The sequence below is a fragment of the Ooceraea biroi genome, chromosome 8 (genome assembly GCF_003672135.1).
Source record: "Ooceraea biroi isolate clonal line C1 chromosome 8, Obir_v5.4, whole genome shotgun sequence".
Taxonomy (NCBI): Eukaryota; Metazoa; Arthropoda; class Insecta; order Hymenoptera; family Formicidae; genus Ooceraea; species Ooceraea biroi.
Genome location: NC_039513.1, coordinates 5,353,556 through 5,368,749, shown reverse-complemented (window position 1 = coordinate 5,368,749; position 15,194 = coordinate 5,353,556). Strand labels below are relative to the sequence as shown.

At 44.9% G+C, this 15,194-nt stretch overlaps 1 protein-coding gene across 2 annotated transcripts in view; it reads right to left on the bottom strand.

Annotated features, from left to right (window-relative positions):
• LOC105279739 overlaps positions 1–15,194 on the bottom strand; it is a 242,150-nt gene that overhangs the window by 214,612 nt on the left and 12,344 nt on the right. For both annotated transcript variants that reach the window (XM_026971817.1, XM_026971818.1), the window contains exon 4: positions 13,062–13,122. The gene's annotated coding sequence lies outside the window, so the exon portion shown is untranslated. The remainder of the gene's footprint in view (positions 1–13,061; positions 13,123–15,194) is intronic.

Below are 15,194 nucleotides of genomic sequence, written 5' to 3'. Positions count from 1 at the left end.
GCGCGACCAACCCCTTGGCGCGCGCGTGCGCGCCACCCCCGGACGTGCAAAACCTCTTCCCCGCCGTTCGCCGTCCCTCGCGTCCTCGCCCCCTCACCCGCCAATCACGGCTGCTTTTACAATGCCTCGAAAAAAGGTAGTGTCCGCAACAAAGGGCAGAGTGCCTTTTCCGGCGGTGTTTTTTCCCCGGAGAAGGATGCGCTCTTGCCGGTGCGTGTCAAAGGCGGGGAATTTAGATGATAATGAAAGAGCGACGCGACGACGCGCGCGTCCACGTCGCATGCGAATCGTCGCTACCCCGCGTTCGTCTGGCGGATCGCGCGTTCGCTTTTTCTCGCGGCGAAAGAGCGGGAAGTTCTTCTGTTTCGGGTCTCCTGCTAACGAGTATTAGCGTAACTGCGTTATTGACACGCACATCGGAACGAGATACCGTCACCGTCCAATCCATGGTCGAATTCATGGCGCAACAAATCTTCGCGGAAACGGCGAACGTGCAGTCGAATACAGATATGGAGGATAAGTCGAACGAGCAAGGCGGATCCTGAAGGTTCACTCCCCGTCGAGGACATTTTTAAGAGAAACAATATACCTCACCTCGATAAGCGCGCGTTCTCACGTTCCGCACGTACACCCCATATCGGCAATGACATACATCATTGACACATGTCACTTCGACACATGACGCGCCTTAAGCGGTTTCCAAAAGTCTCCAAAAGTCGGTGAAATGTATTTCAAATTTCATAGCGAGTCTAACAATCGCTACGATTCCCGAAGGCATGCTACAATTGTTGATAGTTGCGGCGTTCGAGTTATACTTTTGCGAAACACCGTATTATATTGTGCGGAAGAAAACTTTAATAGTAAATCGAATTTGCGATGCGACTCATTAATTATGTAGACGCGATAGGTTTACACTCGCATCGGCACTATCGACAATTCTCTTGGTTGACAATTGTAGTAGCGAAGCTATAGATAATTAATGACATAGCTGGTATTAATCAATCATGTAAATGCTATTAATGCGCAACAGTCGTCGATTCTGTAATGCAACTCCATAAAAATTAAATATTCCGTTAATTCAGCATCAACATATTCGGACGCGTTAATTCGCGACTATATGTTAGGTAGTAAAGTCCTCTCATTGGCTCCTCCCCGCGAGATATCCAGCACGCACGTCTCTTTGCGCTCGTTAAACGTCATCGGTCTCATCATACTTTTTAATGAAACGATCGTATCGCCTGGCGCAGCGGGACACATACCGGGACCGACCGCACGTCGGCGCGCGCCGTTGACCCAAATCAGAATTTATTAGAATACGAGGTATAAAGGTTACCGTGCACGCCGCAAGAAAAATGGGGGTGCGCCGGAGGATCGTGTCTGGCCATAAGCAGCGATCTGAGATAGTGGGCGGACCACGGCGTGTGAGATATATTCACCCCGTATGCGGCCAGCGTGTATCCGGGTCGTCCTCCGAGTCTTCGACGCGCGGACCAAAGTGCACGGCCACGCGTGTTAGTACGTATTATATGTGGCTTGACGGGAGATAGCAAAATGTAGTGCGCTGTGAGTTTGCGGGGCGCGCGTTTCGTCGAAATTATTCCCGTACAGATAACTCGACTTAACGACGTCCACGGGCGATACTTCAACGCGCGAAACACGGAAAATTGTGCCGATAATGTCTGCACGCGCGAGCGTTATTTCCGCGCACGTCGGAACGAACTTTATCGTGAGCAATTGACCCCGGCCGACGAAAACTCTCGACCATGAATCAGCGCGGAGTAATGTTTTAATAAAGCTTTAAGTAGGAAAATTCTCGGCGATAGCGGAAGGCCACGAGTCTCTACCGGAAGCGACGACGTCGTTGACATAGAGATGGTCATCCAATTAAAACGTATCCTTTGTCAATTGTTTTTTTCGAGACCTCAGGCTCTCATTAATCCGATTACTTATCCGATCAATTGATTGTTTGATTAGAGCACAGCCTGCTTCCTCGGAAGGGATGCAAGCTGAGCAGCAAATATCGGTGGGATTGTATCACGTGATAACAGAAAGAGGTATACCAGCGACACTCGATATTAGTTATGCTAATTGAACCTACGTGCCAGGGAAGTGCAAGCGACTCGATCGCGTACATGCATTTGTAAGCCGGCGTTTAATTCCCCGTGTACAGATCTCACCATTGCGATACGATGTCGCATCCCACACCCGCCCGGTATAAATTCAAACGCGTGCGACGAAATGAGCTTTTTGTTATTTCCTTTCCCTTTCCTGCCTCTTTGTCTCTTTCCCTTTCCTTCCGCTCTTCTCTTCTCTTTTTTATTTCATCTTTCATTTTTACGGGATGGTAACGGCGCGGATCAATACCGCGATGACGGGCTGTTTCAGCCTAAGCGGATTTTCACGGCGTTATTTTCGTACTCGCGAGGCTGGTTAACTCGTTCGCCAGCCGGTTCGTCCACGCGGTTTGCGGGGAGAGCAGAATGCACGCGTTCAAAGCGCGCAGAAACAAGCCTGCAGACAGGCAGTCTCGTCTCCGCCACCTCCATCCTCCCTCTAAATCCACCCCCTCCCCACAGCTTGCTCTTTTTCTCTTCCTGCTTGCTCCTTTGTCCCTCTTTGGTACGCGAACTGACGGTGATGGCTAGATCGGTGCACATCGCACACCCCCGTGATATGTACATATGCGCACGTACACGCGTACACGTCACATAGGAAATGGGAGAACGAAATGAACCGTGAATAATTATGTATTACTTTTAATGCCTCACGGTTTACAGGAACGTGCCCGCCGATGCCGGGGAAATATTAACGTCAAAGGTACTTCCTTCATTTTCTCCGGACGTATACCGCCGCTATACGTATCGTCCTGCATCGCCGTCTCGGAGCTTGGGATCAAACGATGCACGAGAGATTCGACGTATAACGACTTCTTTTTTCTCCCTCCGTGAAGCGCTTCCTGCGCTTCCGCGCACGTCCGCCGCGATATAACGTGGAATATCGAGATAAGAATTCATCCGATCATTATAATTTAGCATAAATTTATGTGCCGAAGGGAGCGCACGCTCGTCTCTCGATCGCCCGGCGTATATAAACGCGAGAGAATCTATCTCGTAGAGTAATTTAAGCTGCGCCAAGCCGTCTTCCAATTAACAATCCGATCGACAGAGCAATCTGTCACTCTAGATCACTCACACGATTATTACGTTAAGTTATAATTTCAACATTTGTCTGTATCGACTGAAAAAGATTCGGCGCGTGGTAAAAATGCCTTGTGAAAAGTGTCTCACGATTACGCTTGAAACTTGACCGCTCGTAAAATCGTGTGCCGCGTTTCTCGCTCCCTGGGCACGTGTAATTCTATTAACCGTGCTCGAGACAACCCGCGCTAAAGCCTTTTGAAACAATACGGATCTGAGGAACGTTAAGGGCTTCCGAGTACGAGAACGTATGTAAATAGCGCTGTAAAAGATATGAAAGATCAGAACTTGCGGTACCGCCTGCAGGCGGGTTTTATAATCATTCGCCCTGGTGGATCGGGGCAAGTTTCCGCTGCCCTTCGTCGCCCTTTCACACCGTTGAATCTAATTACGGGAACGTCAGTTTCGTGAACTTTCCTAGGTTTTACATCTTTATACATCGTGCCACGATATTACGGTAGTTCTACGTCAGCGTCGAAAAGTAGGTATATTCCGCGCGATATTAACTGCAAATTTGTTCGCTCGGACAACGGGTGTCTTCAGCAACAAACATCAGATTAATCCAATGATAAAGATTTAAACTGTCATCAGAATCTTCATATAATGAAGTGCGAGAGACTCCTGCCGGATAATGATGTAAAAAGTAAACGGAAGATAAAAGTTACATTGTGGTGAGTCTGGATAGTTCAAAACTCGATAGTTCGAGGCTCCGCACTCAGTTCGACCTAGCTTTAAGAAGGCTATCGACAGTTTTTCTCAAACCAAAGTAACTTCTTCGCTTGTTCTAAAGAAGTCGTACTTGAATACTTCAAGCACAATCATCGATGTGAACGCTTGATCGAAATTAAGGAAAGAGAGAGAGAGAGAATTAAAATTCTGCAATTTGCGCATAACACTACGCTCTTTTTTTTTACTCTCTCAAGTTAATTGAAGCTAATCCTCATCCTATTCAATTCGAACTATCAAACCTTTGTTAGCGATTACATTGTAACTGGTATACTGACTTTGTATAAGCTTTGTCTAATCCTTTGGTTTGGTTTAACAGGATAAATGTAAACTTCACGCATTGCTATTAAATACAATACAAATAAATCATTATTTGGAAGATCTGAATCAATCATCCGGAGTTCGCACCTCGCGCTAAAGAAATGTGCTAAACTGAAGCGCTCGTATTCAAGCCGCGCGGAAAGCAATTGATTTATCTGCTTTTCTGTCGGCGCTTTCCGAGTCGAAGTTGGCACGGGGGAACCTTGAGCATCCCTCGCTTGTTCGCCCCGCTGTTCGACAAACTATCACCAAAGAAGTTTTAAAGCTGACCGAAAGCACCGCCATTGGCAGACAGATGACTCCCGACTTTTCTCCGCTCAAAGCACATAATGTTTTGCATGAAAGTCAACGCATTTACCAAGGTAAGAAGATCCCGCGGCTGTTTGATACAGCGATCAGTTATTTCTTCAATCTGCAAAATAACGAGCATGGAAAAAGAGGATCCGTATCGAATGACAAGCACAAACAAGTAGATAAAAGGCATATGAACGTTTCGTGTAGTACATTCGTTTCGGAATAGAGCATTGATTTTTTGAAAGAAAAAGACTTGCAGAAGATACGTAATTTACTGTAAAACTGAACAAAAAGTAGCGTCATTTTCCCTGATGACTAATAGCGAAATTGCATCGACGGGATTACCATTATTCATTCTTCGCGGAGACTCAATAATGATCTTAGCAAGACCGCTCTTACGGAGATAGAGCGCGAGCTTCCTCAGCCAGAAAAATCCAATGCCAACGAGTGGTTTCACGAGTAAAAGACTTAACGACGAGCTATTTACGATGTTGCGGATCAATTCGCGGAGTCAAATCGGCGGACGAGAAGACGAGGAGCGAGCGAGCGAGCGGAGGAGGTCGATTTCATTTCGTGTGCTCTACCGTATAGTGACCCGCGCGCGACAAAGCCCACTTCCGTCGTGGACAAATCGTCCGTGAAATAGAGAAATTCGCGAGGATCTCGCGGAAAATCCGCATCCGTTTCCGGAATATCTTATGACTGGAGCCCGTTGGCATTCAGACGCGGTCAGGCTGCGTAGGTAAGTGGCTAGGTAAGTACGTTCGAACGAAATGTACATATGTATGTACGAGATACATCGTCAGAGACAAACTAGAACTCGCGCGATTCATCGTGTCGGGGACACACCCGAAAGTTTCGTCATTCGTCGGATTTTGCCGAGGTCGAGCCATGTCTTGATCCTCTCAGATTCTGTGAAAAGCGCATAGGGTTAAGTGAGCTAATTTATATTCACTGATTAAACCTCGAATGCTACCCGTTAAAGTTTAAAAAGATCAAATTAATTAATAGCCATTTTCAATATTTTAATGTATGTAAGTAGGATAAGTGTATCAGTATAATAAATAAAATCGAGTGGAATGTTTCATTATATAAAGTAAAAGGTACAGAAATGGATTTTAAAATCGAAGACGTTTTCGCAAGAACAATCCAACATTCCAATATTTTGAAAAAAATTATTGGTGCTTGATAATCGAATAAAGTAATTTGTCAAGAGGATAAGTAAGTTAGGCGAGGTAACTGAAATTTTTGGGTAAATAGTACAACACAGTAATATCTGTTTTCAATCGTAGAATTAATAACTGTTATTAATTGGCAGTTCAACAAATTGCCTGTCGCTCGCGATGCACACGCAGACGTGCATGCTCATAAAACATGCAAAATAAACACGGCGACAGTGTCGCTGCGCTTGCGTATGTTCAAGGGTGGTGGGGACCTTTTGGATCGATCCTTCAGCTTTATCTGTAAGTGGTGGTCCATGTGCGGAAGGACCTTTACACTTACAAAAGCTGTCAACGACTGTCAATGAATGCAATTCCATTTAGTTCTGCATTAATGGTAGAATGCTCTTTCTTCGTAAGTTTCAAGTTTCGCAGAGGAAACGAGCGCGACAACATCTTACAGATGTGCCTTTCGACATCCTTGGCCGACGAACATAATTAAGTACGGATACGAAACTGAATGTAACAAGTAATACATTGATATTTTCGTGTAACGACAGATGGAAATGTTCAAAGCGACTGGTTGATGTTATTGCGCTTTTTACCAGTCACGTTTCGAAGCGTAGTTAATTCGCAGACGTTGAACGCGAACTTCACGGCAACTTTTCTTAACAAGCTCTGCCTTGTGCTCCGTGATTCTTTGTTTCGGAGCACGTTTCCAAAGCTACGTTCCAGCCAAGAATTATACTGACGATAATAACATCTCGCGCAGGTTTCTTGCGCGAACTATTATTAATAACATTTATGAGTGAAACATTAGATTAACGCTACGACGATAAAATGTTATATTAATATGGAATGTTATATTTCATGAGTTTTAATTAGTTCGCGTAAGGGATACAGAGGATGTGACGGCCGATTTGTTGGTGCAAGCCCCTCGCTTTGGTATAACGTACGTAGACTCCATTAGATCTCAAGTTGATCCTACAATCTCCTAAGGCGATACTAGACTATGAGTGCGGCGTCTGTAATAGCCGCTCATGTAAAAGACGGCTCCATATTCTCGACTTTGCGTAAAGTCGGTGTCACGTATACTCACACGGGAAATTGTAGGAGCCCTTTTAGCAAAGTGCTTTTGTTGCTAATATCTTCAATTAACCGCGTGCATAACGGGATACAAAGAGCGATCGGATAATTCAGAAGGATATACGTAATCGTGTACGCGAATGCCATCATCATCATCAAGCGAGCCAGATGACGTAACTGATCTACAGCGATCGTTTATGAACGATCATGAAATTAGTGGTCATCTCCTGCATATTTCATAATACAATTCGAAACGCGTTACGGGATTAAACATAAAAGTTGAAATTTGTGATTTCGTATATAATATTTCTCAAACTGTGCTGCTTAATTATGAAACTGATATAATATTCTCTGAAATATCGCGGTAGTGATAGCACAGTGTTTGCAAAGGTACAGCAGAACCTGAATTCCAAGCGCATCTCGAAACTGGCATCATTGAGGTCGAGCACCAAGCAAAGTATTTCACGCAACAGACGCCGAGAATAGTGATTCTCTCGTATTGCAAAGTGTATGCAACGACCACGTATGTATGTGGGCATGCTATTATATCCGAAATAATTTCCCCATTTATCTCCGCGCGGAGCACTGCCTGCGTATTATATCCGATTCTCCCGTTTCAGATCCGGCTTGTTTAAAGTTCGTTTTTCTTGGTTCAGCCGGCTGTGCCATTGTGACCGCCGCGAACGACAGTAACAAGAAAGTAATAACCGCATGGCGAAATGACAAATTCGCCGCAAATATTGCGGGGGTACACGTCATAAATCCGCGTTATGGCTATAATGCAGCGCGCGTAATGGTTTTCAGCGCACGCTCTGTTTTACATTATAGTAGAAAGTAATCCGTTATGGTTAATACAACGCGCTAATGTTTGTGTAAACGTGGAACGGCGAGAGAAATTACTCCGGAAGGTTTAACTGCCCGCCAGAGAAAGATCGGTCGAGTAAGACCATCTAATAGTTAAGAAAGTAATCAACCAACTTTAATTTCAATGTCCGCAGAAACGTTCTCGTTGCTTGTTACAGGACTTTCTTGGCAGGAAGGTCCTGAAACCTTCGTGCTATGATGTAAAAATTAATCCTGCCAGGATAATCTCATTTCCATGCGTCTGATATCACCACATGGCCCATGTTCGGCGAACAAAAGAGGGATGCATATTTGAAAGTAAATCTTTTGGCGTATTTTTGGATTTATTTTTGGCTGCTGTTATTTATTGTTAATGCTGACAAAATTGTTTTGTTGAACAAAAACAGAATGAATACTGCATGTATTGATAATAATAACCGAACACATTCTTACACAAATGACCGAATCGAGGCCGGCGATTGATTAACGGGTGGAAAACGTTTGCGGATGATCTTTTAAGCGCGTACACGCTTGCTATATCTCTGCCAAAGTTGTTGGGAGCGTATTGGAAGTGTGCAACGGCGAAGCGCAGATTGTAGATCGGATTTCGCGCAATGGCAGTATTCCATCGCGCGCGCGTCGCATGGCCGCATCGATATCCTTGTGTAATGGAACCATTCTGAACCAATCGCAAGGAAATTGCCTCTCGAAAATATACCGGGCAACTACAAAAGTCTAGTCCTACGTAGCCGCGTTGGTTGAACGTTAACGAACTTAGAGGTGCACGTACCTGGCACACCGAAAATCGACCTCACGTTTTATCACGCGCTATAGGTACGGCGAAGTCAAAAGTGCGAGTCGATATCCGACAGGATATATCCCAGTTTTTCTTTTTATCCCCTCGGTGTAAAATGTACAGAAAACGTGCGTAGAAGAGAGTATACTACAAGAGAAAGAGAGAGAAGAGAGAGAGCGCTTCAAACATATATTCATAACTATTATGTATATATGCGTGTGCGTTTGTCTGTTGAATGATGTTAAGTAAATTCCAGATTGTGTTCCAAATATAGGCATAAATATCCTCGCGCATGATTTTTAGTGCATTTTAGTGCTCCTCGGAAAGTAGTGCGTTATTTCATCCATTGAAAACATCGTGACGGGCATTTTTGTTAGTTCGATGGCATATTTACACGCCGCCATTGGTACACTATTTGCAACTACCAAAGTGGTATTCATCCTCGAGAACACAACGGACAGAAGCCAAACATATTCAGAGACACACTCGCAACGTTCTACGGCCACGGACTCAAACTTACATTATCATGTTCAGACGCGGAACGTTTCGCAGCAGTTCCAGGGCTCCAAGAGAGCGGCGGAGATATGCGCGAGATAGAGGAGAGACGCACACAGATGTAAAACGTACGCACATGAATTAGGCAAACGCGTACGCGTATCACGCTGCGAGACCGTCATGAGCACATGATAATAAACGCAGCGAGATAATGTGCGCCGCTGACAGGGGCGGGAAAGGGCGCCGGAAATTCTCCCCCGGCCGCAACACGCTGGTGGAGCTTTGCGTCAACCCCGAACGATTCGTCGTATTCCGGAACGCCGTTACGAAAGTTTCGCCAAATCGCGGGTATCACGATAAAGCAGACGAGAACTCTGAATAACTAGCGATTTCGCTTATCTTCCTTTTTATCGGCAAGTTCTTCCCCTTGTGAATTTCTCGATACAGTGTTGACATATGTGATACGGTCCCCGTAAGTGTCTTTTAAAGTACTCTTCCTGGGCCGTGGTGTGTCACAGCTGTCTGAATATCTTGAATACCGAGTTGGATTCTCCTCTCTTTTGGAATCTGTTTCAATTTTAATGCATACGCAGCCGACAGGCACAACTCTGTTGAACATACATCCTACATCAGATGTATCGAAAACATTTTTTGATTTCAGTATGTAACGGATTTTAAGTCCTCGATGCTGCTACCTCGATAATCGAGATTTCTATTCAGATTATATTTTCCGAAAAATATCGCGTGTAGTGTATATTGCTATACATACAATAGCTTTTCTATTATACGAAAGTATACGCGCGCATACACAGATTTCAGTATAAATAATATAAAACAAACGCATTTTGTATAAATGTTCTGTATCTGCAAAAGCTTCTTTATACATTGACGCAAACGCACACTTGCTACCTCGTACAAGGTTTAAACTTACGACAAGATTGTGACGCTTCGTTAAATTCTATAGCTACCCTAATTCCACGGTGTGGGCAATGTGGTTGTTACCGAGCCTTTAATGATGTCAGACGACACGTCCTCCCACTGTCGCCATTAATGCAAGATGACAATATCGTAGGAAATTGTGTCGTCGCAGATGAACGTTTTGTCAAATTCACATTTAATCGACGTGTTATAAAGAATTGAACCGACTTAATACAAAGATCCTTCATTTTCATAATTGATGCTTATAAATCAAAATTTCTTGCTTATTTATTGGTTTTGATACGATACGTATGTAAAATTAATTAAAAATTAATTCACCAGAAAGGCCTCAAAATTTTCCAATTTTGCCTTCTAGATTTGTCTATAATAAGTGAATTACTTTGGTCGATTTAAAAGAAAATTCGATTAACATAAGTATTAAATAATCATGATCCAAACCAGACGTGTGCATAAAACAAAACGCGACTGATATAGTGACCTTTTGTTATTAGGAATCAAGTAAACCTGCTGAATATTTTAAGAAAGTCTATACAAGAAACTATATATACAAGAGACTATAAAAGATCAACGATAACTGTCAAATGCTACGTTTACTTTTATATCAAACGTTATGCATCTTTCAGAATAATTCAACGACGATAACTATGCGCAGTTTATTACGAGCCACTTAGTCAAAATTAGAAAAAAATTACAGAAAGAATGCAATGTTGGAGATTGTCTCCTTTAGCCTCATCGATCCCAATTCTACATACATGGAAACATTTAATACACGTGCACATCGATGCTCAACTATAGACTTCGGAATGATAACGCAACTCAGCGCTCATTAGACAGACGTCATTAGTGACGCTGTAAACGCCGGACGATAGACGGCTGATCAATTAGCCAAGCAAGTAATTTGCGGCTCGTGAGACGACTGTCAGGAACAGGCGATCTATCCGATACGGCGAACGCGTTGCGGAATGCCGCTTTCAGGCGCATTCATATAAAGCGCGAGGACATAAGCGCATCCGTTTTCCTCCGCGCGGAAACGGATGGCCGGTATTGACTCTCGTTTCAATATTCAGCTTCTTGAATAAAACAACAGCGACTGACCGGCCGACCGCGATCCCCGACATCAAGCTGGCCGTGTATATCCCGAGGATCCTGCATCAGCATTCGTCCACGTCCGCGAAAAAGATGGCCCACTTGCATCCCATACCTTGATAAACTCTGAATGCAACACCACACCACAGGTTCGCTTTATCGTAATGGCATGCGCGATTATCGCTGCAATCCCCGAATGCGCTCGGCATGCCAATCTTAATTCCGTACTTGCTCGACATCTGTCATATTTGCTGCAATCTCGTTTTAATCGACTCAATATACTTTTAACGACAATTACTAGACAAATCTCGACCGTCAGAAAAAATTACATGAAGAATAATATCCTACTTTACAGAATGAATAAAATTCGCTTTGATAGAAAGAAGTAAAAATTTGGGAAACGAACGTTCAGATCCAAAATTTGGATTGAGCCAAACTGAAATAGAATACAAAACACTAAAGAAAGAAGAGAGAGAAGGAGAGAAGGAGCAATCAGGCTTGCGGAATCGCAATAATTCGATAGTTTGTCTCCTGGAAGTGACTGAAGCCGTTTGTGGAAACGCATATATGCGCTATATATGTATATGCCGCGTATATCGATGCATTATATGCATCTCAGCTCCCTTTCCCTCAGTCTCTGTGACTATGCATACGTGTTGGGTGGCCACGTGTGCACGATAGTGCGGCCGACCAAAGCCCCGACTCATATAGGAGTGTTTAGACTTTAGGATGCACATGGGAACGTGCGAATCCGGGTGGCGCGGTAACCCGTATTAGGGTCACGTGCAGATTTGCCGAGGTGAGACCCTATCTTATGCGCCCCACGTACACTCATCTCCGAATCAGAAACCCGTCATAAACGATGCAAGGGATATATCCTCCTCGAGACCGACCGAACCGCGCTGCGCCGAAATTTCAGCCCCGTGAAACCTCGCGCGATATACGCGGCGCGGGAAATCAGGCCGCGGCCGCTTCGGGCTGCGTTTCCGGCTGACTAGCAGAAGGCAGTTCAGTAATAATTGAAACGACGACCGACGCCGCTCGTTTATGTATACTTTAATGGTACCAAGATTAATCGGATGCGTAGGGAATCCACGGGAGGACTGGGTGCGGTTGGCTTGAAACTGGGCTACTAAATCTGCGAACTCTTGGGAGAGACCCCCAAGTGATCATACTCGTCGACTTGACTGTTTCTCCTGTCGATAATCCCCTTTAAGAATCAAGGACTACAGACAGATTATTTCTTATCCGATCTGAATGATCCATTCGTCGAAAATAGATGATATTTCGCGTGGGCGCTTGACGTCAACGTATTATTAAGGATTCAGCGCAATCGCACGTTAGGAACCAATGTCGAAGGGTCTCTAGATTAAACGAGCGGCCGCAAATCTCGACGGTGGCCCTCCGACGGGAACCCGCACACTGTCATGAGGTACGTCGTGTGTTTCATTCGCGTTTGTGAATTCGAGGCGAGTAGAGCAGGGTGCGTGATCGATCGGCATAGACAGTATATCAAACGTGCATCCATCCAGCCCAAGCCTGACTACTATAACACAGGGTCTCGAAGGGGGACAAGAATATCCTATTTCCGGGTATTTTATCGACGACTGTTCTCTATGCTTTGCGAATCACTACAGATCGTGTTTTGAACCATATCATTCGTTTGTCGAATATATCTCTGGCAAGCACATGTGCGTCCGTGCATGCACATACATGCACGCACATGTACGTTTTCCCCGAATTTGCATTTTTACCGCGCATACGCATATATACACGTATACAACATTTGGCAAAGGGACGGGCCCCGTTGTTTTTCTCCCGCGAGAATATCGTTTGTGGACTTAGCGATATTTCTAGTTGAATTTACCGTACACCGAAATTCGCGATACACGCTCTCCACATCGAGGTATATATTGTGTAAGAATAATACGCGATCAAACACACACGAATATGCGAAAACTGTTCGTTGTGTACATCATTTGCAAAACATTAATATTTTCCGGATATTACTCATTGTTTTTAAAACGTATAGATTTGCATACGGACGTGTAGACTATATTAATTTTGAACATTGCATTCTATCAAATATTCTTCACAAAACTAACTTGTACTACTTACCAAACGAATGGTTGACATAGACTACTTCAGAACTGTCACAGTTTCTCTCCATCAATCCACTCTGAAAAAAACGATTTATTTCAAGTTGGAGTCTTACTAAATTCTGTCAGATATCAGTTATACTGATTGAACGAGTATATTCATATAAAGAGACGAAAGAGTTAACTCGGGGGCTTGATTATGAAGCCACTTAAGAAGAAAAATTAAAGTTTTAATGTAGGTGACGTGGTCTCCCATCAAATTCTCGCCATGGAAAAGTTAGCTTGGAAGTTTTCAGCGAATCTGTACACGAGGAAAGTTTCTTCGTCGGAGCTTCTTGAATTTTCATAGAAATTCTGGTAAAAAATTAGTAGAACAGCTGGCCGAGGTGGTCGAAAAAGCATGCGAAAAACGCGCGCGCGCGCGTCGGGGTGACGAATCGCATTAATACGCGGTGGTCTGCCATATGCAGAAAGGGATAATCCACAAGTCGTCGATCGGTGCTCGCAGCGAAAGCCGGTATTATCCGCGGTGGGGATGGAAATGCGTGCATTACCAGTCGCAAACGTGCCACAATTTTGCGGGAATGCAACACCCACTCCGGCCAATAGTTTTAACTCGCGAAAAACGCTAGGCCGCTTAAAATCGTCGCGTATACGCGTGCACGCACGCCGTCACGGCTCATCCACGGCAATAATCCTCGCCTGCGTGCATACGCATGCACACGCATGCATCTCGGCCATGAATATTTACGTCGAATCGAGGGTAGGTGCGTGCGCGCACAAACGCGATGTATACGCGCGCGAACACACACACCATGCAGCCTTAGCTATATATTTAATATCTGCTAAAATTATAACGTTCAACATCATCGACGCGGAGCCGAGTGCCCGTGTAATCGAATCCCTCGTGTATATAAATATATAATCGCACGCGTGCACGTGTACGCGTGCGCGCGCGCGCGTTCGCAATTCATGCGTCCGCCCGATATTTCCGTATCGGCGGCAATTTACTGACGTACACGTGTCTGAAATTCGGTGATTGCACGTCGAACTGAATTTTCATCCCCCCAAGCCCAAGGTTTAACCGCCAGCCATCCGCTCGTCCGACCCGGTCTGGATCGGAGTCCGGTCCGGCTCGCTCTCCCACGATACGCAATAATGAAGTGGGTATGTAATTATGCAATGTAATACCCCGGGTTTGTGCCTAATTCGCGCTCGCGGCACCACGGCCCGGATTATTCATCGACGACGAAATAATTTCAACAAATCCGGACACGGTCCAGCGATTCACGAATTTCCGCCTGGCAAAAGGAAGGGTCGCTCAAAGGGTGAGGACGAGAATGCAAATTGTTCTCGATCCTGCGTACGCGTGTGAGGTTGTGGCATCCGCGATTTTCCGGTCGTAGATGGCTCGATGGCCGATCGAAGCAGAACAGAGATCTATACTTATGTTCCTTAACGAGCGCGGAAGCTGTACAAGAGGATGAGACCGCGGCGAGGAAAGCGGATGGTAACTTTACATCTGACGGCGGCTTTAAAGTTGCCAGGTATGAAACCACTTCGATAGGCGAAACGCTCATGGGATCACCATGTCCGCCAGACATCGTCGACCCGAGGCCATCCCAGGCGACTTCACTTTCCATCCGGATATGGGAAACTATGTACGTTGGAAATACCGAACAGCGACGGACATTCTTCATCGTGTGGAAAATCAAGCTTCTCCTCCTCCTCTTCTTCTTCCTCTTTCTCCTTTCCCTTCTACTCCTCTGAATCCGGCGCTTTCGAGCATTTCAATGAGATCATACTGGAGTTTTAGACACGCCGTTCGTGTTCTGCGTCATCGCTTAAATGGCGAAATGTAATCTCGCAACAACGATGCTTAATGTGAAAAGTAATTAACAAAAGCAATTAAGCTAATGCGACAATTTGATTTTAATCGAAAGATCAAGCACCTACGTGTACGTTTTATGCACTTATCTCATTTGTGTCGAATGCGAAACTAATCTCGGTGTCCATGTCTTTTGGGTCTTTGCGAAGTTCTCATGCAAATCCGAACAATTACAGTTTTCTGCTTTACAGCTGCAGACACAGTGTTAAGCGTTGATTCGGGGGACCCGTACTAACCGCAAGGCTGCAAGGCCGCCATCGATCG